Genomic DNA, 24,412 nt, shown 5'->3' on the forward strand with positions numbered 1-24,412 from the left:
ATGATCTTCTTCAGTTTTTCCCAGTTTTACTTGTATTAATATATATGTGAGCGTATGTGTGTGTGTATCCTCTCCATCTTCTTTTTTTCTACTCCAGATTTAAGCATATGAGTATTTTACCTGAATCACATATACAATCACAATTTGTTTAAAATTTTGCTGTGGATGTGATGTACTTTATGGCCTAGCATGGTTTGTAACAGAGTTTAAATACATTTAATATATATTACTAATATTAATGTATTATGGAAATTAAATGATAGACTGTGGATTTGTGATATGTGAACTCAATTGAACCAAGAAAGATATTTTTATTTGTGAGAAAGGGGTTAGTTTTTTATGTTAGTTTTATTTTATTAGTATGCAGTCTAGGTGATCAACTTTCCAAACGAGTCTCTGCTTTCATATTATTCCAGCAACATATTTAAAATTAATGGTACAGAAAAATTACACAGGGGCAATATTTAGTCAATCTCTGTCAATAGGAAACAAAAGCATAAGTCGAGCTCTAGATGGAAAAAGCAGAATACAAGATTGCTTTAGAATAAATAAGGTAAATGTTGATTAATTTACCTATAGCTACATTTTTCTTCAATGAAATTCTATTTGGGTGGTGTGCCCACCTTTGTTTAAACTCATTGTTTTATCTTGTCATATAACTATTTTTTATTTATACACTGCCATTTGTACTTAAAAATAAAGTCATTGCATAAGAGGACAAGCTTTAATTTATCTTCTTTATTTTGAAGATATTATGTGGGTTTTACTTTTTCTAATTATGCTTGGTTCATTGTGATAAGAGGTTATCCTCAAAATGTACAAATAGAATTCAGAGAGTTTTCTTGAAGAACAAATAAAAATGGGAAGAATGAAAACATTAGAACTAGGAAAAACATGTTCTGCCTTCATTGTAGTATTTTTTCTTGTTTATCATTGTTGTTGCTAGTATCATTACTATTGTCATGATCTTGCATGGTCATCACTTTGCTTTTATTTGAGTATTTTACCCAGGAGTTCTGGACTACATGAAATGCTTGGGCATGTTTGAGTTGTGGTGCATTTCTGGGCACAATTTATTCTGATTTTTGGTAGCTATTTGACAGATAAAATAGGACCATGGACAAAGGGCAGAGAATAATATAAGTAGGTGGATTACCATGGTTGATAAGCTAAAGGAAAAACAAAGGAGTCCAAACAGCCGACATAGGGCTCAGAGTATATCTTCCACAATGACTTTTTCTAAGCCAAAAGAGCTGATGACTTTTTGCTATTGTTAAATTTTCAAGACAACCAGTAAAGAGATAGTAACGTCATCATTCTTTTTATGTTCACCACAAAATCTGATGTAGAGCAAAGTTAATTGAAAGAGGGATCCCTAAATAAATTATAATTAACATTTCCTTAAGCATAGCTTCTCTATCCAGAAATATGTTCAAGTTAAACATTTTATTTTATGCCATTGTAGACTTAGTGACAATTGCTATTAAATCAGTAAATTAAACTTTATTAACTTTTGTTTTTATATCTTTACATGAGATGATATCATATAAGCTGATATTAAAATGATTTTGCTAGATGGAGAAAGGAGACAGGAAAAAGAATTTGAGGTAGAGGGAACATTATTAGCAAAGGCATATATGCATAAATATGCATATCAATTATGACTCAATGTATAGCCAGAACAATGAGTACATTACTAAAATATTATCATCATAAATAATTTGATTTGAGATAAAGAAGGGCTTTGGATGTTGAAACTATTTATAATATTAACATCATCAAGGACATTATGAAGATTTTCTTTTTCTATTTAGCACTCTTTTTTGTGCCTTTCCTTTTTCCTTTTTCTAGACTATGAAATGTAATCTTGTGCTCACTTTTCACTCAGGTTCCACTCTATCAAAAGCTCTAATACACACTGTGCAATAAACCATTTAGATCTGTTTCTTTGGAATTCTTATATTAGGAATTTTTACAAAGGCAGATGTAGTTATTTATGAAACTCAAATTGGGTATAACTAGGTGTAAACCTAAGTGAGGCAGTATTGGAAATCAGAAGAACTTGATTAACCTATTGGAGAAAATCTAAGTTTAAAGTCTAGAAACATTTTCATCTCCTACTTTGGAGGATGGAACTTCTGAAGGGGGTTTTCTCTCTTTTACAATTTGAATTATCTCTCTCTGTAGTTCACATCTTAAAGCTATATAGATACTACTATTGCGAACCAAATTGCTAAGATGAATTATCTGCTAGTTAGAAAAAACAGGACCATAGAAGATACCCAATTATGAAAAGGTTGAGGGCTATAATAACAGAAATAAACCAAATTCTATGCAAACTTTTCAGCAGGATAGTCAGCAGAAAAAATATTTCTTCAATTGGCCTATAAAAAAGACTTGCGTTTCTCATGGAGTAAGCTGTCTCTTGATCCAAGCAAATGAATGCTGGCAAAGTGGAAATCCAATGCCCTTTCCTCCCATAACAATGAAGAATAATAGAGAAGAGAAGCCAAAACTGCTATATTTCAGTTTGCTTAAAAAATTGAAGTTTGAAATTAAGAATGTGGAGCAAGAGGTAAGATGCTCAGAATAAAGACAGAGAATTCAGTTACCATGGCAAATATCTCACTTTATCCCCAATTCATCATCCTTCCCCACAAGGATGCCCCAAATAAATCTTAGTTCCCTTTTCTGTGAGGAGAACATTGTACTCTGCTTCAGGTAAATGGGAGCAAAGAACAGGACAGAGTCCATGTGGTTTTTAGCTCATAAGTCAGGTAAATAGCAGTGTTTCATTCAACAATAACCAGGTACTTCATACCAGGCTAAATTTCCTAGGGGTTGGTGACACAATTGTACATAAGACAAAGTTCTTGTCTTCATGGAACTTGTATTCTAATGGAAGATGAGACCACTCATTAAATCATCAAATGAACGTACATTGTTTAAAATATAATTAATAATTCAGATAATGATGAGTACTACGAAATAATTTCAGTCAATAAGATGCAATAGCTATGAGTGGATATGGCTCCTAAATTAAATCGAATCCTTATCAAGAAACCACTTGTAGGATTACAGGTCAGGAAGAAACATGACGTGAGTTCCTAATTTTGTTTTTAATACAAACAAGTCAACAATCTAGATTGACAGCAGCAACAGTAGCATAAGCTTTCTTTTCTCCTTCCCTACAGGAGCATCTGGGATTATTTCTAGATAATTAGGGTCTTATTGAGGTTGAGAAAGGGCCTAATTCTCTCAAAGTGCTTTTTAATATTTTTACATAAAGTGTTTCCTCATTGTTTGGAAGAACTTACACTGTTAATTTAAGTGATTATGTCCAGGAAGATGATTATAAACTCGAGGCGTTCTGGATTTCTACACCAAATTCAGACTCAATAGGGATACATCTTCAGCGAAGGAAAGAAAACCAAATCAGGACAGCAGTGTTCATGAAAGGTATCTCTGGCTTCAGAACTTCAGTATTTTATAAAGGCTGTTTCCCCACAGCAAACCCCGAATTTTGAATTGGTATACTTAATCTGTATGATTATGGTACTCTTTAAGTTAGATGCTCACAATAATGAGTTATTTCTCACTTAGCCTTTTTCTTGACCCCTTCCCTTTTACCTTGAGTGAAAGTCTTGTATGACTTTTCTGCATCTCCCTGCATATCTGTTGGATTACCTATTTTAGCTTACCTAGAATAAGGTTTTGCAACAAAGAGATGAAGGATTGAGGCTTGGCAACCGGTAAAGGTCAGCCAAGAACATAAGGTGTGTCTTTATTAGACACTATCACAAACTGTTCCATCTTCTTTCCCTTCTTAAATTCTTCATCTGTTTCCTTTTACAAATACTTACTGAATGTCTATAAGTGCTACTTATGGAGCTGGAACTAAGAAAATCATATGTTTCCTTGTGAAAGTTATACTCAGATAACAAAATAATTTTATGTAGCTGAGACCAAGAGGTAAACATTCATTTTAAATAATTATACAAATTACCGGGAAACAAACACTCAGAATGACTAGCATTTACTCTCAACACAGAAATGGTGAAATAGCTAACTTCAGTAGTCACAGAAAATCAAAAATTAAACATATATTATTGCATACAGTAGCAATTTTAAATAAGCTTTCTGTCTGATAGAGGCTGTGGCCTGTTTCTCAGCTATGAATGATATGACTAATTAAAAAATAATAATATACTTTACATCAAGGATAACAAATTATTAAGACTTTACTGAGTATTGCTTTTTCAATTACTATGTAGAATCATAAATCATCATTACCCATCACACAATACCATTCAAGAATACTAGTAAACATCCTGAGAGCTCTGTGAAAAATTTCCTCTTTATAATTAACTCTCATTAGAAGGTTGCAGTTTTTTTCAGAATGACCACCAATGACACAAATACAGCTGAAAACAACTGAGACACAGGTGTTTGAAATTTGGTTTGCTGGTAATAGTTCATCATGCATGAAGTGACTAAATCATTTTCTACACTACTCATTTTGTTGCATTAAGTGGAGAAATATGATTAGATTTTTTATTTCTAAGTTTTAATCAGAAATATCAAAGGAATAGATTTTTTTTCTGCTGGAATAATAAAATCTGTTATAACGTTTCAATAAATGATGTTTTACATTAACATTTAAAACACCCATATTCGGACATACCAAAGGGGAACACAAGTTGCCTTGACAGGGCTCCTATTGGTCAAACTGGGACAATTTGAACACCAGAAATAATAATACTGGTAATGGTTTATATTATATTGAATATCAAAAAGAATTCCTGAAGATCTTCAGCCAGTGTCTTCTTATTATGATTCTCTTGCCCTTTTTTAGGGAAATTTAAAAAAAGAAAGAAAAAGTCCTTAAGTTCGGATCAATGCTGGAGTTATATTTCTGAGGAGCATCTGAGAGAAATGTGAATTTTTATCCCTTTTCTGAGTGACTTTTTATTTTTGGCTGCCAGCTCTCTTCACTTCTTATAGGTTGGTGCCCTTACTTGCCTCTCTGTCTCTTCATTCTGTGTCCCCTCCCCATAGCCATGATTGGGACTGTGAATGTCAGTCACTGATATTTCTGAGTTGAAATGGTGGCATGGTGGGTTACTAACTGCTTTGTTCAAGAGCCATCTGCAATTACATTCAAAGGGTTTACCCTTTTGGATCCAAATTTAAAACCAAAATTGGGTTTACCAATTAAATTTAAAAGGGAGCTGAGTGAGGTGGTGTGTGCCAGTAGCTCTGGCTACTTGGGAGGCTGAGGCTGGAGGATGGCTTGAGCCCATGAGTTTGAGGGCGAACACTGTTGGAGAAGCTGTTGAGCCAGCAAGAGAAGGGGCCTCCAGAAGAAGCAGAGATGTTTTGCTCACAGATCATTGCCATGGGTCTTCCCCTTCCTTTTAGTGATTGCTTCAGCAAACTGGGTAATCAGAATGCCCAGATGAGTGCAGCTTCATTTGATGATTTGAACAAAACTTTGTATAGAAGCTTAAATCAAGATATAAAGATCATGGATGCTTGTAGATACAGTGAACTACGAATGAACATTTGAGGTCAGCCATCCATCAGGCATAGTCAACAAATAATGTGGATGGAAATTGGCTAGTCTCTTCTGTACACAGGAAATCATTATTGATGAAACAAGACATCAGCCCTTTCTATGCGCTCCTTAACTATGAACAAGAAACAGTATCTGAAAGCATGAGGAACATTTATACAAGATGGATAATGGTAGAAGATGCACTAAATATCTAATTCAGCCAGAATGCCAAGTTAAGATTCAGATTGGATTTCAAAACAAAAACATTATTTTTCAAGGCCTCAGAGTATAAGTTCTGTGTATTACAGGAAAACTTTTATGCTTAGTTGGACAAAGAAGAACCTTGCTTTCTTTTTCTGAATGCGCTATGACCTTGACAAGATCAACTTTATAACTTGGCTACAGTTTGTCAACCCATGCACTCACTGGATTATTCAGAAGGACAGTTTCCTAGGCAAGTTCCATCCATGTGGTCACCATCCAAACCTCCCGATGAGGAACGCAGGCTCAAGGATGCTGAAACAGAATCTCAAACTGCTGTTTAGGAAACTCCAAAAAAAACCTATCAGATGCTGTTCAGTAGGAAATTGTTGACATGAAGTCTGAGGGATAGGTCACTGTAATTCAGCATCTGAAACAGACCATTGAGGATCTGAGGACCAAAACAGCTGAACTAGAGAGGCAGTGTCCTACCCTGGACACAGAGGTGACCAGTGGTCATCAAGGGCTTGAGAATGGAGTGACAGCCTCAGAAGATATCTCGAAGCTCTCAGTTTTGAAGAAAAAGAAGTACGGCATCAAAGGATTTTAGAGGCAAAATCCATACAGACTTCCCCGACAGAAGAGGTTGGGGTATTGACATTGCCTCCTGTGGACTGCTGCCAGAGGGTCCTCCTTCTCTCCCTGGGGCTGAAAGTGGAACTCAGACAAAATTATGTTCAGTGATTTCTTTGAGTGTGTCTCCAAGGCAAATATCAGTCCAGCTCAACAGCCATCAGTCCACACAGAGCATCTCACAGCCTCCACCACCTCCATCCCTTCTGTGGTCTAATGGTCAAGGACAGCCTGGGTCACAGCCGCACCATACTTCTATTTCTACTGAGTTTGACACCAGCCATGAACACTCTGTTTTCTCCGCCTTTGAAAACAGCTGTAACAACCCATCCGTATCACCTCCATGCCTGGCCTGGGCATGGGGCCTCCTCCACTTCCCCTTCTCCCTGACATGTCAATGCCTACTCTGCACAGTACAGCCATTCCCCCACCTCCTCCTCTGCTGGGTGCAGAAATGTTGCCACCCCCAGGCCCCTCCTCTACTCAGAGTGGGAATACCTCCTCCACTTCCTCTACCTGGAGTGGGAATACCTCGCCGCTCCCACTTCCCAGAGTGGGCATACCGCCTCCTTACCTTCTTCCCTTCTTCCCAGAGCTAGAATACCCACTCTGCGCCCTCTACCTGAAGCAGGATACCTCCTCCGCCCAAACTCCCCCTCTACCCAGAGCAGGGATACCTTCTCCACCCCAACTTCCAGGAGCAGGAATAACTCCTCAGTCCTCTCTACCCAGAGCAGGAATACCTCCTCCACCCTCTCTACCCCTTCTACCAGGAATGGGCATAACCCCTCCGCCCCCTCTACCTGAAGCGGGAATACCTCCTCCACCCCGACTTCTCAGAGCTGGAATACCTCCTCTGTCCACTCTACCTGGAGTGGGAATACATCTTTCGCTCCCTCTACCTGGTGCTGGGATTTCCCCACCTCCTCCCTTGTCCGTATGGGTATTCGACCTGCTCCAGCTCCCCCTCCCCCTCCACGTGGGACAGAAATCCCCCCACCCACTCTGCTTTCTGCATTAGGTCCTCCACTCTTCCCAAAAGTTGGGAGGAATACTTTACCAACACCCCAGGTGTGTGGATTTCTTCCTCCTCCATTGCCAAATGGCTTGCTTGAATTAGGGATGAATCAGGACAAAGGGAGTAGGAAGCAGCCCATGGATCTTTATCTACCAATGAAGCCTCTTTACTGAACAAGAATTTGACTACATAGTAAAATAGACCCCAGCGTTTCACTTATTTTGGGAAAAATTTGAAGAGCCATCTATAGATTGTCATGAATATGAGCAATTATTTTTTTAAACTGCTGTAAAGGAGAGAAAGAAACCTATCTCTGATACAATCTCAAAGACAAAAGCTAAACAATGCTAAATGCACCAGCAAACTCTGTGGATGGAGCCAGAAATCAAATCTTGTCTCTATGAAAGGGCCAGAAAGAAACATCATGTCATTGGTCAGAGAGCAGAGAGTGAAGCAAATGCTTGAATACTGAATGACCATTTACTGAATCACTAAAATTTTATTATGTGATTCTCTACAATAAACATATGCTAGGTGATACAAAATTAAAAAAAAAAAAAGAATTCCTGAGTCAACAGTAATACTCAAAACAAAATAAGAAAAAGAAAAGCTCTTCATTGCAGAAACTTGCTATCTAATAAAATAAAATCACCAATGTCATTTGCAACCAATAATATAATTACTGATTTAGTCAAGCATCATCAACAGATGCTAAAATCATTAGGTGAAGTGTAGTAGGAGGCCAAGATAGTAATATATTCTCATAGTATGAAGGCACAAGTTGCTTATTAATTGCAATGGGAAAATTATCTCTACAAAATGAAGAGAGCTACAAAACACCATCTTAATCCAGTCTTCAAACTTAGCATAACAATAATGAGACAAACTGCCACTATGTGCTTTCTGATACACTATAATGAAAAGTACACACATTATATTAGTAGAATTCTTATAAGATGATGTTTAGCATGAATATAATCACAAGGAAACAGATAAATAAAAAATGTGAGCCATTCTATAAGACAACTGACCTGGATTCTTTAACATATCACCATCGCGCTTGGCGCCACAACAGGCACCACAACGGGCAGGAAGATGGCGGAGCCGGTTACCAAGTCCGTGCTGTTTGTGTGTCTGGGTAACATTTGTCGATCACCCATTGCAGAAGCAGTTTTCAGGAAACTTGTAGCTGATCAAAACATCTCAGAGCATATTATCAAAGAAGATTTTGCCACATTTGATTATATACTATGTATGGATGAAAGCAATCTGAGAGATCTGAATAGAAAAAGTAATCAAGTTAAAACCTGCAAAGCTAAAATTGAACTACTTGGGAGCTATGATCCACAAAAACAACTCATTATTGAAGATCCTTATTATGGGAATGACTCTGACTTTGAGGAGGTGTACCAGCAGTGTGTCTGGTGCTGCAGAGTGTTCTTGGAGAAGGCTCACTGAGGCAGGTCCGTGCCCTGCGGCAGCCTGACTAGACTCCACCCTGAGGCCCTGCGTTTCCCAGTCAGTGTGTAATAACGTTCCAGAGCCCAAAGCCCCAGCTCTTTGTTCAGTTGACTTACTGTTTCTTACCTTAAAAAATAATTCTAGGTGGAAATCAGTTGTGATTGGCAGAAGAATAAATAAAAACCTTTGACTCAGACACTTTATGGGGTATATAAAGCATTCTTAAACTAGTTGAACATTTCATTTTGCCCCAATTACAAAAATAGTTGAACAAATAACATAAAATACAATGAAGGAAAACCCCACTTGAAGGTCCAGGTCAACATCTAAGCCCATTGAGATCTAGATCATCGAGTCTACCTCCTCAGTAGGTGTGTGTGGATGGCCCAATGTAAGGCAGCTGCCCTCTGCTCCCCTGCGCTACCTCTCTCTTCCCCAGGGCCTTTTACGTATTCACAGTAGCCCCTCCATAGGAGCTCACAGTATAGATTAGAAGTGTTTTAATTTATACACACCCATAGTGCATACTTGTATATCGAAAAGAGAGAGAAGACATAAAGATTTATGGAATCAGTCATTAGCACCTTTAATACTTCTTGATTTTGTCAAGTTTACTTCATGAGTAGGTCAGCTCGTTTGCTCCCATCTGAACCACTTTACCTCTGAAACTTAATTCCATCCAGAAAAACGGACACTTGTATGCTAGTCTATCTGTGGTCAGTTAGACTAGCTGAGGAATATGACGTTTATATGCACATATAACCCAAATGTCCAATATAAATTGGCTTATTTTTAAAAATAATTTTAAAAATTGGGAAAAGTTTTATCTGGCATGCACAAATATTGATTGTTAAGTATTCTTCCTCAGCATTTAATAAATGTATAGGCAGATACAAGTTATTTCTGTGTATTTTGAGTTAATATCAAAATCATATGAATATTTCAAAATAAACAGGGGAGTTATAAAAATACAGCTAGAGATATGAAAAAAAAAAATATCACCATCGCAAAAGACCAGAAAGAGTGGTAGAATTTTTTAGCTTAATGGAAGCTAAGGAGGTATGATCATCAAATGCAATAAGTGATCCTCAATTGGATATTGGGGTAGAAACAAGTTTGTAAAAGAGCATTTGGGGAAATTTAAATATGGACCCTGTGTTGACTATAATTGTATTATTGTTAAAATTCTTGGGTGTGGTAGTACTCTGGGGTTGGTTATGAAGTAGGATGTCCTTAATTTTAGGAGATAAAGTATTTATGATCTGTCATCATATCTACAATTTAATTTCAAGTGCTTCAGCAAAGATAATGCCATAGATATAGGCACAGGTCCAGTAAATGTCTTTAAATATTTTTAAATAGTCATCTTTTGATGAAAGTTTTTATTATTATGTTGTGGCACTCTCAGATTTTCTCAGCTGCTTGATTACAAAATGCAGTCTGAAAATGGATCAACCCTTTTCCATACCATAGGTAGATTATAAAGTTAAAAAGAAAAATCATCTTATTTTATCTTCATATATTAACAAAAATGTGGACCATGCTCAGCATTCAATACTAAAAAAAGAACAGAAAGGGTTTGGAGAAAGGAAAGGAGATATAATATATGCAGAGTTTCAGAAGCAAAAGCAATACTATCGTGAGAAAAGAAAAGGAAAAATTTTGCAGTTTTTCCTCTTGTTTTTATGTTATATGAAAGTAAGCATTTTTCCATGTATTATTCACTACTCTGTTCTAACTACCCAGAACAGTGCTGCCACAAAATAGATGATAAATGGATATTTGAAAGAATGTGAGGTTATCCTAAGTGCCTTTATACAAATTATCTCATTTTACACACACACACACACATACACACACACACACACACACACACACACACAGACACACAGACTTGGCCATTGGAAGCTCTTTCAGTGTATATATTCTCTTGCTACTCTTACTCTTGAAAATATCTTAATAAAGGCACTTTAGCAAGGTCATAACTACAAAATCTTCTTACTCTGAAGTAATATTACTCTGAATTTTCCACTTAAATCTTCTTTAGATTAATATCAGATGACCCTTGTGACATATACTGCAAATGATTGCTAGAATCTAGATATTTCTCCTCTGAGTCTCATGTGAAAATTATTCTTCCCTATCTTTTTAAAGACAAATATAACTATATGACTAGTTCTGGCTAATGAGAATGGGCCATGATGATGTGTGTCAGTATGAGACACATCAGTTCATCTCATCCCCTGCCTTGGTGATCACTAGAACACTTCATAGGATCTTTAACTTGGGCCCTTGAGTAACAACAATGAGAAAGGCCTTCCTGCTAATCTTTATTAGAAATTAAACAAATAAATCCATCTTGTTTTAACGAATATGGTTTTTGGGGAATGGATATTTGAATACAGTTCCTAAACTTGCCTTTCAGCTGTCAACACCACAATTGGAGCAGGGCAACTTAGGTTACCTGTATTAGTTTACAACTTTCCTTCTCCTTTTTGAGCTTCCCTATATCCTCTCTGTTGCTCAAGTTCAGTTAAAGATTTTGTTTATCTCACTGAAAAATGGAAAAAGTCAGAAAACAATTTCACACTGGCCCAGTACCACTAAATTGGTCTTTCTTTTCTCCCCATTTTGACTATGATTGAACAGTCTGTGGTACTTCTGTCTAAGCCAATTTCTATTTGCACACTAGATTCCATCTCCTGTTTCTTACTTCATGGCATTTTTCTGAAGATGTCTCCTTCTCTTATGCATCATTGCTTTTCTCCTTTCTAATGGATCAACTTCCATCATCATACTATGTTCTGGTTACCTCTCCTATCTAAAATAAATCAAAATCCTGCCAGGAAGGGGAAAAATATTTTCCACATTCCTCATCAGTCACTGAGTTTTTTTCAATTTATATTTTTATCATAAAACCTATTAATATAGTGCCATGCCCATCATATTTGTAAAATATGCACCTGAGCTACGATCACCACCTTGATAAGTACAACAAAATTTCCCAAATGTAATCCATTCTAAACAAGGCAAGAATAATCACACAATTCTTAATATGTTTCATCCACATTAACTACATGAAATATTCATATTCAACTTTAATATAATTTTTTTAGAATAATTTTAGATTTACAAAAATGTTGTAAGGACATCCAGAGAGTTCTCATATACTCCATACTAAGTTTCATCTATTATTAGCTTACATTAGTGTGATATATTTGCTACCACTAGTATTGATACACTGTTATTAACCAAAGTCCATACTTTATTCAGATCATGTTGGTTTTCAGCCCTGGTTCCTTTTCTTGGGAATGAAATTGGAACCCAAGATCTGGGCTCTGGATATGCTCATTGCTGCATGGGTGTTATTATTTTCAGGCCCTTTTAGCTAACAGAGCAAGGAAATATATGTGCATGTACTAACCTGTATATATACACATATCTACAAATCTTTTTACATCCCAGGTTCCCATTCAAGTTATCATATTACATTTAGTTATCATGTAGTCCTCAGGCTCCTCTATCCTGAGATAGTCTCTCAGATTTTCCATGTTTTTGTTGAACTTTGACAGTTTTGAGGAGTATTTATCAGGTATTTGTAAAATATTTCGCAATTTGGATATTTATGATGTGTTTCTCCTTATTAGACTGGGGTTATGAGTTTTGGGAGGAAGACCACAGAGGTAAAGTATCATTCTCATCACATCATGTCAAGAGTTTAAAGTATCATCATGCCTTATCACTACTGATGTTAACCTTGATTGCCCAGTTGAGGTAATATTTGTTAGGTATCTGCACTGTTGAGTAACTCTTTTTTCCTCTATCCATATTATATTTTTGGAAGGAAGTCACTATGCACAGCCCATACTTAAGAGGTTGGAAGTTATGTAGCATCTTATTTTAGAAACACAATCTCACCCTATTGCCCAGGCTGGAGTACAGTGGTACAATCATAGCTCTCTGCAATCTCAAACTCCTGGACTCAAGTAATCCTCTTGCCTTGGCCTCCCAACGAGCTAGAATTACAAGTGTGAGCTATCACACCTGGCAATGCCACCTTCTTGAGAGGAGGAAAGCCTATAGAAAGCATTTGGAATTTTTCTGCCCAGAAAATTTGTCTATTCTCTTCCATTTATTTATTCATTCAATCATTTATTTCATTATGGTGTCTTTAATACTACATTGTGTATTTTGTTGTTCAAATTTTTCTGGCTTAGGCTATTGGAAGCTCTTTCAATAGGCTCCTGTATCACTTTGACATAACCATATTGCAGAATTTTTTTTAGCATTACCTTATTTCTTGGCACTATAAAATGTGCCAGGATCGTCCTGTAATTTCCCAGCCTCAGTTCTATAATCAGCTATTTCTCTAAGTAGCCCTGGTTCCTTTTCTTGGGAATGATATTGAAAACTAAGATTTGGGCTCGGTATACAGTCATTGCTACATGGGTGTTATTATTTTCAGATGTTTTAGCTAATAGAGCAAGGAAATATATGTGTATGTACTAACCTGTGTATATACACATAGCTATAAATATTTCTGTGTGTATTCATTTGTATTTACAGTAAATGAAACATAATTTATACTAATGTCTCAAACTTTAATCTAATACCACATAGATTATTCTAGCTTTTCCCTCTTGCTTATCTGTATCCTCCCCCTCCAATAAAGAAAAATCTTAGTCCCACCGTCTGACAACCATGTCCTTATTTTTTTCAATTCCACTATATATGTATAGTAATTTCAGAATTATTAACACATACCCCAGGAGAAATAATGTTATTATTCTTACTAGGGTACAGTTGCTTTTGTCTTGTCTTAAATTCTCTACCCATTTCCTAAGTTACTTGAGTCGGCACCTCCCACTTCCAACCCCACTCCCTTCAATAAGGTTATTTCATACATTTGTAATGCAGACTCTATAACCATATGCATTTCATCCTGGGATTTCTCTAATCATTTAAATATTTTTAAAATCTGCAAACATTAAGGCTCATTCTTTGTGCCGTAAAACTCTATGGAATTTGTCAAATGCACAGGGTCATGAACTCACCATCACAATGTCATACAGAATAGCTTTACACCCTAAAAATATCCCTTATGTCTCACCTACTCAACATTCTTCCATTCCCAAATTCTTGGTAGCAAGTGCTGACGTGCTTGTCATCTTTACAGCTTTTCCTCTTCAGGAATGTAATATAAAGTGAATTGTAGTATATGTAGTCTTTTCAACTGTTCTTTCCTACTTAGTAATGTGCACTTAAGATTCATTATGTCTTTGCTTATATTGATATTAATCCTTTTGTATCACGAATAGTATCCCACCATATGTTTGTAACACACTTTATTTATCTATTTTCTTTTTTGACAGACATCTAGGTTGCTTTAAGTTTTTGGTGATAACAAATAAAGCTGCTATAAACATTCATGCACAGGTGTTCAGGTGGACATTAGTTTTCAAATCCATTAGGTAGATACCTAGAAGTCTGATTGCTAGGTCATTTGGTAAGACTATTTTTTACTTTGTAAGAAATTGCCAAATTGCATTTAGAAAGAGGCTATATCCACATCATATTTTATTAAAAGGGAAAAAAAACTGCTTTGGATGTTTAGCCTTTGCAGGTGGATTTCATAATAATGGAAATGGATTCATTAATAACAGTGAATTGAATAAGACATATCTCAGGCTTGCCCCATGGGACATTTTTCACAGAACAGTGCCAACATACTCAACCTTAATGCATCCACCCAACCGTCAACTTTTGATATTGAGGCAATTTGGCTCATAGCCAGATGTTATTAAATAGCTTTGTGCATTAGTACAGAAAAAAATTCTAGAGCCCCAGTGCTCATAATTTGCCAGATTCTGCGGAGATAAAGCAGTGTATTGTAAGGGAGAGCTTTGAACTTCTCCATTCTGCATCTCAGCGTGAAAAGGAAGACAGCAGTGTCTTTTTGTTTTTGTTTTTGTTTTCCCAATGGAATCTGCTCTGTCCACAGTCGTCTCACTAAAGTAAAAAAAGAAAATTAAGTATTTCGCATGTGTGCATCTGAAATTTTAGCCTGTCAAAGTTTGGACTATAATACTCCAAAGCATAGCACCTTAGCATGCTGAGTACTTTGAGCTGAAAGAAATTGAGCAGGCCCCAGAAGGAGGAAGTTGTCACTGACTTTCTCCTCTTCTCCCTCCCTACTTTCTCCCCCTGAAGTGAGTTATAAAACTAGTATTTCCCTTTTTAAAAACAAGCCATCAAACATGAGAAGGTCACTTTCTGACCTCTTCTTTCTCCTTAAAGATGCTCAGGTGACAAGTGTCCTGCTTCATACATGGGGAGATAAAATGTCATACAAAGATACAGGAAAGAATCTGAACAAACAGGCCTGGATGAAGTTTCCCCTAGTTTTATTTTCAGGCCTGGCCAGGAACCCCAGGAAAGCTGGGGATTCAGGTCTCTATTCTAATTATAAAATCTCAAATTAATATAGGAGTTAATAAGAAAATATTTAGGCAGTTAATAAGGCTAAAAGAGTTATTGGTGGAATTTCTTTTTAATAAAAAGCAGACCCAAAATAATTTCTTTTCTAACAAAAAGCAGCCTCAAAAATCAAGCCACAAGCATAGATAAGCAAGCTGGAAGCTTGCATAGGTGAATGCCAGCAGCTGTGCCAATAGAAAAGGGATACCTGGAAGCTAGGTACAATTAACATGGAGGATTTCTCTTCCCTTTGTAGCCATGTATGCAGGTGTCATGGCACTATCGAGGTAGGGGCGCCATCTGCATAATAAAAGATTAGGGCAGGAGGCCAGATGCCTTGCATGCTATGTAAATGGCACACCTGTTCCAACCAATCCACTGTACCCTGTGTAAATTAGACACCACCTCCTCAAGCCCATCTATAAAACTAACCACATTTCATCCCAAACCGGGAAATTCACTCTGGCCCCCTTCCTTTGCACAAGGAAGATCTCTTCTTTCTTTGGCCTATTAAATAAACTTCTGCTGTTAAACCTACTCCTTATATGTGTCAGCATCTTTGATTTCCTTAGCATGAGACAATGAACCTTGGGTATTTTCCCAAAGAAACAATACTGCTTCTAAGTCACTTCAAAAGATACACTAGATTCTTATCTTCAGTTGTCCCTTCTCCTGCCCTTTGCCCATCATTTGGATCTTTATGGATTAAAGCTGCACTTTTGAAACTTTAGCCAGCATCACAATCACCTAGAAGACCTACTAAAGCACAGACGACTAAGAGCCCATCTTGAAGTTTCTAATTCAGAGGTCCAAGGTGGAGTCTGAGAATTTTCTTTTCTAACATATTTCCAGGTTGTACTGATGCAGTTGGTTTAGGGTCCACATATTGAACAACACTAGATTAAGGTACTGCATTCCTATTATTTAAAAGCCTTTTGATAGTTTAATTAAATAACTTATATTTATGTAGTTTGAAATGTCACATTTTAAAATTTATAAATGGAATACTACTTTGCATAAAGCAAACCCAGTAGCCATTTTTTAGTAGACAAGTAACAAAGAAACTATCTTAATGCCCTGTATTTTAATTTAATGAAGGTAGGTAAACATATGAAAAAAAACACAAATTATCTCATCATTAATTTCTCACACAACCAACATTATATAAATAATCCTAAGGTATCTGATGGTGTTTCTTAGAGTGAATTAGCTACTATTTGCTATAATTTCTGATGATCTCTTAGTTTATGAGAACAATGCCACAGCACAGGTACGAGATTAAATTAGAAAAGGAGGAAGTTGACTGTAAATTTCTACTCTTCTTTCTAAGTTCCTCTCTCCTGGCATTAATAGGCATCTCCGTCCTGTGCATTCCTCCAGAGTTGTGAGTTGTAGTCTCTTCTTTGTACCTGTCCAAACATATGAACTCAGATATTTTTTCATCTTATATAAATTTAATAATGTTATTCTTTTCCGTGAATGCATGAGTATTTCCTTTCTTCAGCCCCTTTCTACTTCATCTATTGTTTAGGAAGCCAGATATTTCTTCTTTCCTTGAAATTTTATGTTAACTATTTTCTTTTTTTATTTTATTTAAGGTATACAACATGATGTTTTAACATTCTGATTATTTTTTTCAAGGCTAAAAATGTATTTTACAAAACTGAGATCACACTATTTAAATATTTTTGACTATATTTTTAAAAATTCACCAACATTTCTTAAAAATCTTTACATATAAGTAAAATTTTATAGATTTTATTAATTTTATTGGATGCATATTTTATATTCTTTATAGAAAAATTAAACAAGTTCAAAGTAAGTAATTTTTTCAGTTCAGAATTATGCAAAATAAAAAATAAAAGTTATCAGAGAGTGTCATAAGCAAGGTGGCTGAATAGAAGATTCCAGCCTTTATACCCCCACAGAAACATCAATTTTTGACAATTCACAGATGGGAATACCTCTGTGAGAACCCAGGAGTCTGGTGGAGAGAAGATTTCAGGACCCCATTAAAGCAAAAAGTCTGGGAAAGGGTTCATTGAAGAGGATAAGAAGAACAGTTTCTCTTTACCCACATCACCCCTCCCCAATGTGGCCCTGCACAGTGCCAAAAGAGGTCTCTTTGTCCTGTGATTTCTCCCACACAGGGGGAAGTAAAAGACAGGAGAACACCTAGCGTCCTCAGCATTGTAGGAAATTGCTCAAGAGACTCACTTCTGCCTTGCCCTACCTAGAACACTGAGGGGCTGGGAACAGCTAAATAATATTGGGGGAGATAGGAGCATGGAAAAGGGGTAGAAGCTCATAGCAACCACACCATAGTTCTTAAACAGCCAAAGATCTTACTAAGTGGCTGGTGCTTCACCAAGAGGCCCACCCACAAACTCAATGGAATGCCTCACCTACTGTCTCCCTCTCACTTGGCTGATACCCTTTCTCTAGCACTCCACACACACACACCTGTCAATCAAAAATATTTTAACAGCAAACTGTCCTTCAGAAATGAAGGGGACATGAAGAGTTTCCCAAGCAAACAAAAGCAGAGCAAATTCATCACAATTAGATTTGCCCTACAAAAATGCAGAAAGAGTTCTTGAAGTTGAAACAAAAGAACACTAAATAGTATCATGGAAATATATGGAAATATAAAACTTACTCGTAAAGGTAAGAAAATATAAGTATTCATGTTCAGAATGCTCTCATAGTATAAAAGTGGTACATGAATCTCTTTAACAGTAGTATAAAACTCAAAACACAACAGTATAAAAATATCTATAGATACAAAAATTTGTTAATGAATATTGACATGATTTGGATCTGTTTCCCCACCCAAACCTCATTCTGAATTGTAATCCCTAATGTTGAAGGTGGAGTCTGGTGGGAGGTGATTGAATCATGGCAGCAGATTTCCAAGAACGGTTAAGCAATATCCCTTTGGTGCTATTCTCATGATATGCGTGAGTTATTATGAGATCTGGTTGTTAAGAAGTATATAGCACCCCCCAATCTCTCTCTTTCGGTGCTCCAACCATGTGACCTGCCTGCTCCCCCTTTGCCTTACATCACAATTGTAAGTTTCCTGAGGCCTTCTCAGAAGCTGGGCAGATGCCAGTATCATACTTCCTGTACAGCCTGTGGAACTGTAAACCAATTAAACCTCTTTTATTTATATATTATCCAGTCTCAGATATTTCTCTATAGCAATTAGTGAATGGCCTAATACAGATAAACATTATAAAAAGATGTAAATATTAACAACAAAAAGGAAAATATCTGCAGGGGAAAGTAAAAGTATAGAGATTTTGTGCATAATTGAAGTTGAGTTGTAGCTAACTTATAATAGATTGTTATAGTTTATGTAAGATTCACGATAATCACAAAGAAAACAATCTGTAATAGATATACAAAAGAGAAAGAGAAATGAATCAAAACATAACATTACCAAAAACAAAGAAATCAAATCATAAAGGAAGATATCAAGAGAGGAAGAAAGAAACTGCAAAACAGTGAGAAAATGATTAAAATGACAATAGTGCTTACCTAACAATAATTACTACAAATGTAAATGTTGATGGAGATAAGTGGCTTTTGAACCAGTGCCAGATAATGAGGAAGAAGATGTAGAAGAAGTAGTGCCAGAAAACACATTGACATTAGACTATCTGGCAGAAGGGTTCTGATTATTCAAGACTGTTTTGACTTCTTTTATAACATAGATCCTTCTATGATATAAGCACTAAACCTAAAGCAAATAGTGGAAAAAGGACTGGTGTCATATAGAAACATTTTTAGAGAAACGAAAAGGCAAAAATACCAGACAGAATTTGCATGTATTTCCATAAGATTACACCAAGCGTGCCTGCCCCTCCTACCTCCCCTTCCACCTTCTCTAACTCTTTTCCCTCTTCCTTCTCCTTTTCAGCCTACTCAACATGAAGATTATAAGAATGAAGATCTTCATGATGATCCACTTCTATTTAATAAATAGAAAATACGTTTTTTCTTTTTTATGATTTTCTTAATAACATTTCCTTTTCTCTAGCTTACTTTATTATAAGAATACAGTATATAATACATATTACCTCTAAAATATGTGTCAATCAACTGTTTATGTTATTGGTAAAGCTTCCAATCAACAGTAGGCTATTAGTAGTTAAGTTTCGGGGGAATCAAAAGTTGTACGCAAATTTTCAACTATGTAGGGGGCTGGCACCCCTAATCCCTGCATTGTTAAAGTGTCAACTGTATATGCTGCCTATAAGACACTCACTTTAGCTTTAAAGTCATATATAGGCTGAAAGTGAAGGGATTAAAAAAAAAAAAGATGTTCCATGCAAATGGTAAACAAGAGACAGTAGGTATGGCTGTAGTTAGATAAAATAGACTTTTAGTAAAAAATTGTAAAAAGAGACCAAAATGTCATTATACAGTTATTAATTAATGAGTCAATTCATCAGGAGGATATAACAATTGTAATTATATATAGACCCAACATTGGAGCATCTAAATACATATAGCAAGTATTAGCAGAGCTGAAGTTCTTAATAAATAGCAAAACAATAATAGTAGGGGACTTCAGTATGCCACTTTCAACATGATAGATTATCCAATATAAAATCAAAAAAGAAAAAGAAGAATTGAACACTATAGACTAAATGGACCTAGCAGACATATTCAAATTCAGAAGATTCCATCCCAGTGCAGCAGAATACACATTCTTCTCAACTACACATGGAACATTATCCAGAAGAGATCATAGTGTGCAAAACAAATCCCAACAATATATACTACAAATAAATGGTAGTGAAAACAGTATGACACTGTAAAAACCCAGACAAATAAACCAATGGAATAGAATGGAGAGCCCATTAGTATCCAAAATGTATTACAAACTTACACAATTCAATAGCAAAGAAATAAATACTCCAATTTAAAAATGGACAAAGGACTTAGATACTTTTTCCCAAGATGCAAAACAACTTGATAACGTGATGGCTTGATATACATATACATTGTAAAATAATCGCCACAATCAAACTAATTAACATATCCATCACCTCACAGAGAAATCTTGCGTGTGTGTGTGTGTGTGTGTGTGTGTGTGCGTGTGTGTGTGTGTGTTTACTTTGAATCTATAATCTTAGCAAATTTCAAGTATCAGGTACAGTATTTTTACCTCCAATCACTATGTGTCAGTTCATTCAGGCTGCTATAACAAGAATACCATAGATATGGTGACATAAATGACAGAAATGTATTTCTTAACATTCTTGGGGCTAAGAAATTCAAATCACCAGCAAAGCCAGTGTCTAGTGAGGATGCAATTACTGGATTCTAGAAAATTATATATTCTCTATCTCCTTAAAGGCAGAAGGGCCTAAAGAGGTCTATGGAATCTCATTTTTCAGGGCTCCACCATCATGACCTAAGTATCTCCCGAAGGCCCCACTGTCTATCAGATATTAGGTTTCAAAATATGAATTTGGGAGAGGCACATAATATCGACATGCTATACATTATGTAAATACTACATTTTCTTTGTCCATTTATACATTGGTGAATACTAAGGTTGTTTCCACATCTTGGGTATTGTGAATAATGCTCCAATGAACATAAGATTGCAAATATCTCTTGGGGATATTGACTTTAATTCCCTTGGATAAATACCCAGAAGTGGAATTCATGGGTCAAATGGTAATTATATTTTTAATTTTTTGAGGAATCTTCATATTGTTTTCTATAGTGGCTGTTCTCATTTATATTCCCACCAACAGTGCACAAGGATCTCCTTTTCTCTTAACTCCTCGACAGCACTTTAAATTTAACAACAGACATGCTAACAGCTGTGGGGTGATGTTTCATCATGTGTTTTATTTGTATTTCTCTAATGATTAGTGATGTTGACCACTATCTCATACAACTAAAAGCCATTTTTATGTATTCTTTGGGAAAATATTCACATCATTTGGCCATTTAAAACTTCCTTTCAATTGCAATTTTAAAGGTCCTTATATATTTCAGATATTAGTCCCTTATTAGATATATAGTTTACATATATTTTCTTTTATACTGTAGACTCCATTTTTCTTTTATTAGTAGTTTTCTTTCCTGTGAAGAAGCTTTTCAGTTTAATGTTGCCCCATTTTTAAATTCTTGCTTTTTTTTTTAATCCAAAAAACTTCAGGCTTAAGGGAAAAGAGGTATATGTAATAATGGCCCCACCAAGGATGTCTAGATTATTCCTGGAACTTGTAGATATGTTGGGTTACAATGGCAAAACAGGAATTAAGGTTGCAGGCAGAAATAAGATTGCCAGTCATTTGACCTTAAAGTAGGGAAATTTTTCTAGATTACTTAGTTTGGTCCAGTACAATCACAAAGGTCCTTATAAGTACAGAGAAAGGCTGAAGAGGAAGTTAGAGGAAGAAGTAATTATGGAAGAAAGGTATGGAGAGATTCGGTGCTTCCATCTTGAAAGGTGGAGGAAAAGTCCAGGAACCAAGGAATGAGACCGACCTCTGAAAGATGAAAAACATGGAAATGGTTCTCTCCAACAACCCCCAGAAAGGAATGTAGTCTTGCTAACAACTTGAATTTAGCTTCTGAACTACAGAATTGTAAAACAATAAATTTGTGTTATGTTAAGCAACTACATTTACAGTAAATTGTTACAGCAGCAATAAAATCTAATACTGAGAATGAAACACATTGCTAATTTAAGCACATAGAGAATAAAATACATTTTCAGTTTCTAATGTTAAAAATCTTACCAAACGTAATAAAGCAAAATTACAATGGGTAATTGGATTAGTATATTTATTATAATTAGCATTATTAATAAATTGTCATTGTGCTTATTACTCTATACATGTCACAAGGGAAAGTGGATGGTGTTAGAATAATATTTTTCTCTTTCCACAATTTTAATTAAACAGATTTAAATATAAAAAATAAAGACAGCAATAATTAAAAAAAGAAGACAGAGGTTGAATTTTCTCCAAGAAAATTTAAGACAATGAAGCTGTGAAGAACAGATTCCTGAAAACCCCTCTGTAAATATACCCATTATTTAAAATTTAAGATTTAATGGGGAAATTAAGAAGTGCTGTGTGTTGGAAAGATGATGGAGCTTGAGTATGAATCTATGCAATCCATAAATAACATATTAATATTCATTAAAATTAATTAGTAAAGAAAACACAGTAAATAATCAATGATATTTTACACATTAAACTAGAGGCAGTGGGATACATTTAATTTTCAATTACTTATCCTTAATTGCAAGAAACTTGTTTGTATATTCTTCCCTCATATTTGAGAAAAGGTGCTTGAAATATAATTTTTCTTATTGATTCACATCCTTAAGAGACCTTTTTTCTCATTCAGTATCTTGGTCTTCATTACTCTTCTGATTTTATTACTTAGAACCCTTGATCTTAGTAATAGAGTGTCTTTTCATGTATTTAATTTATTTAATGTGTACGAATGGGCCACAGGTATTCAATGAAAAGGTATTCAATGTAACTAATCGTTACTGAAATCTAAATCAAAATCAAAATGAGATTTCACCCTACATCTGTTAGGATAGGTATTATAAAAAAAGACAGGAGCTAACACGTGTTGGCAAGGATATGGAAAAAAGGAACTCTTGTACATACACTGTTGGAGAGATGTTTCTAGGGGTCACTGACATTTCTTGATTTCTAGACTTTGACCTCACCTTCCAACCCAGCCACATTGAATCTCTCTGTGCCTTTTTTCCATACTCACTTCTTCCTCTAACTCTTGATCTTCAACCCATAAGTCCCTCAAAAGTCCCACTTTAATGCTGGAAATGAATAAATCTTTGAACAATCTGTACTCAGTGTTCCTTAAGATTCCTTCTTAAAATGTATAATTAAATAGAAGTTAGCGTAACTGTCCAAAGAGTTTACCTTGCCCACTGCCTAGATAGAGCCAATTTATCAAGACAGGGGCATTGCAACAGAGACAGTAATTCATGCAGAGCTGGCTCTGGTGTTTTATTATTACTAAAATAATAAAAAGCATTCAGGGAGCAGAGTTTTTAAGGATAACTTGGTGGGTTGGGGAAGCCAGTGAGCCAGGACTGTTGATTGGTCAAAGATAAAATCCTAGGTAGTGGAAGCGGTCTTGTGCTCAGTCAGTTCCTGAGTTGGGGCACACAAGATCAGATAAGCCAGTTTATCAATCTGGGTGATGCCAGCTGATCTGTGAAGTGCAGGGTCTGCAAAATATCTCAAGCACTGATCTCAGGAGCAGTTTAGGAAGAGTCAGAATCTGTAGACTCCAGCTGCATGCCTCCTAAAATGTAATTTCTAGTCTTGTGGCTAATGTCAGTCCTAAAAAGGCAATCTAGTCCCCAGGCAAGGAGGTGTGCTTTGGAAAAGGGCTGTTACCATTTTTGTTTAAACTGTAAACAAAGTTTCTCCCAAAGTTAGTTCAGCCTATGCCCAGGAATGAACAAAGACATCTGGAGGTTAGAAGCAAGATGGAGTCAGTTAAGTAAGATCTCTTTCACTGCCTGTCATAATTTTGCATAGACTGTTTCATTAGTGCAAACATTCATTATAACATTGTATTAGAAGAAGACTGGAAACCAGATGACGTAAGGTTGGTTAAGCTCAGTTATGACTTCAAAAATTCAGTCCCTAGTGATGTCTTGGACTTAACGTATTGGCTATTCACTTCTATTTTATCTTCTCATATTCACAACATGGCCACCACAGCTGCATCCATCACAAAGGGAGTTTTTCCTCATGAATTACCTTTTAGTGAAGGATTTTTTTTTCTTTCAAGAATGCCATCAACAACCTTCCACTCAGGTCTTTTTCCTCAATATTTGTGGACATGTCAATACATAACTTCAAGAAAGACTGAGATATTGTTAGCCTCTATTTTGGGATGTGGAATACACTACGTTATTAAGAAAGAATTTAATGGGGACTGGAATGCATGTACACTTAGGCAAGAGGTCAGCCATCGTGGTAAAACAGAAGTAACTTAGTCCATTCACTGATAATTTATATCAATTTTCTTTTACA

The 24,412-nt window shown here is 35.8% G+C and overlaps 3 pseudogenes; all 3 read left to right on the forward strand.

The window, feature by feature from the left end:
- Window positions 1–6,887, forward strand: part of LOC101032375 (formin-2-like) — a 130,088-nt pseudogene extending 123,201 nt beyond the window's left edge.
- A 1-nt stretch (window position 6,888) lies between these two features.
- LOC141582853 (uncharacterized) lies at window positions 6,889–7,760 on the forward strand (annotated as a pseudogene).
- Window positions 7,761–8,479: 719 nt separating this feature from the next.
- On the forward strand, window positions 8,480–9,106 carry LOC120366588 (low molecular weight phosphotyrosine protein phosphatase pseudogene; annotated as a pseudogene).
- The last annotated feature ends 15,306 nt before the right edge of the window (window positions 9,107–24,412 follow it).

This window comes from Saimiri boliviensis, chromosome X (assembly GCF_048565385.1).
Source record: "Saimiri boliviensis isolate mSaiBol1 chromosome X, mSaiBol1.pri, whole genome shotgun sequence".
Taxonomy (NCBI): Eukaryota; Metazoa; Chordata; class Mammalia; order Primates; family Cebidae; genus Saimiri; species Saimiri boliviensis.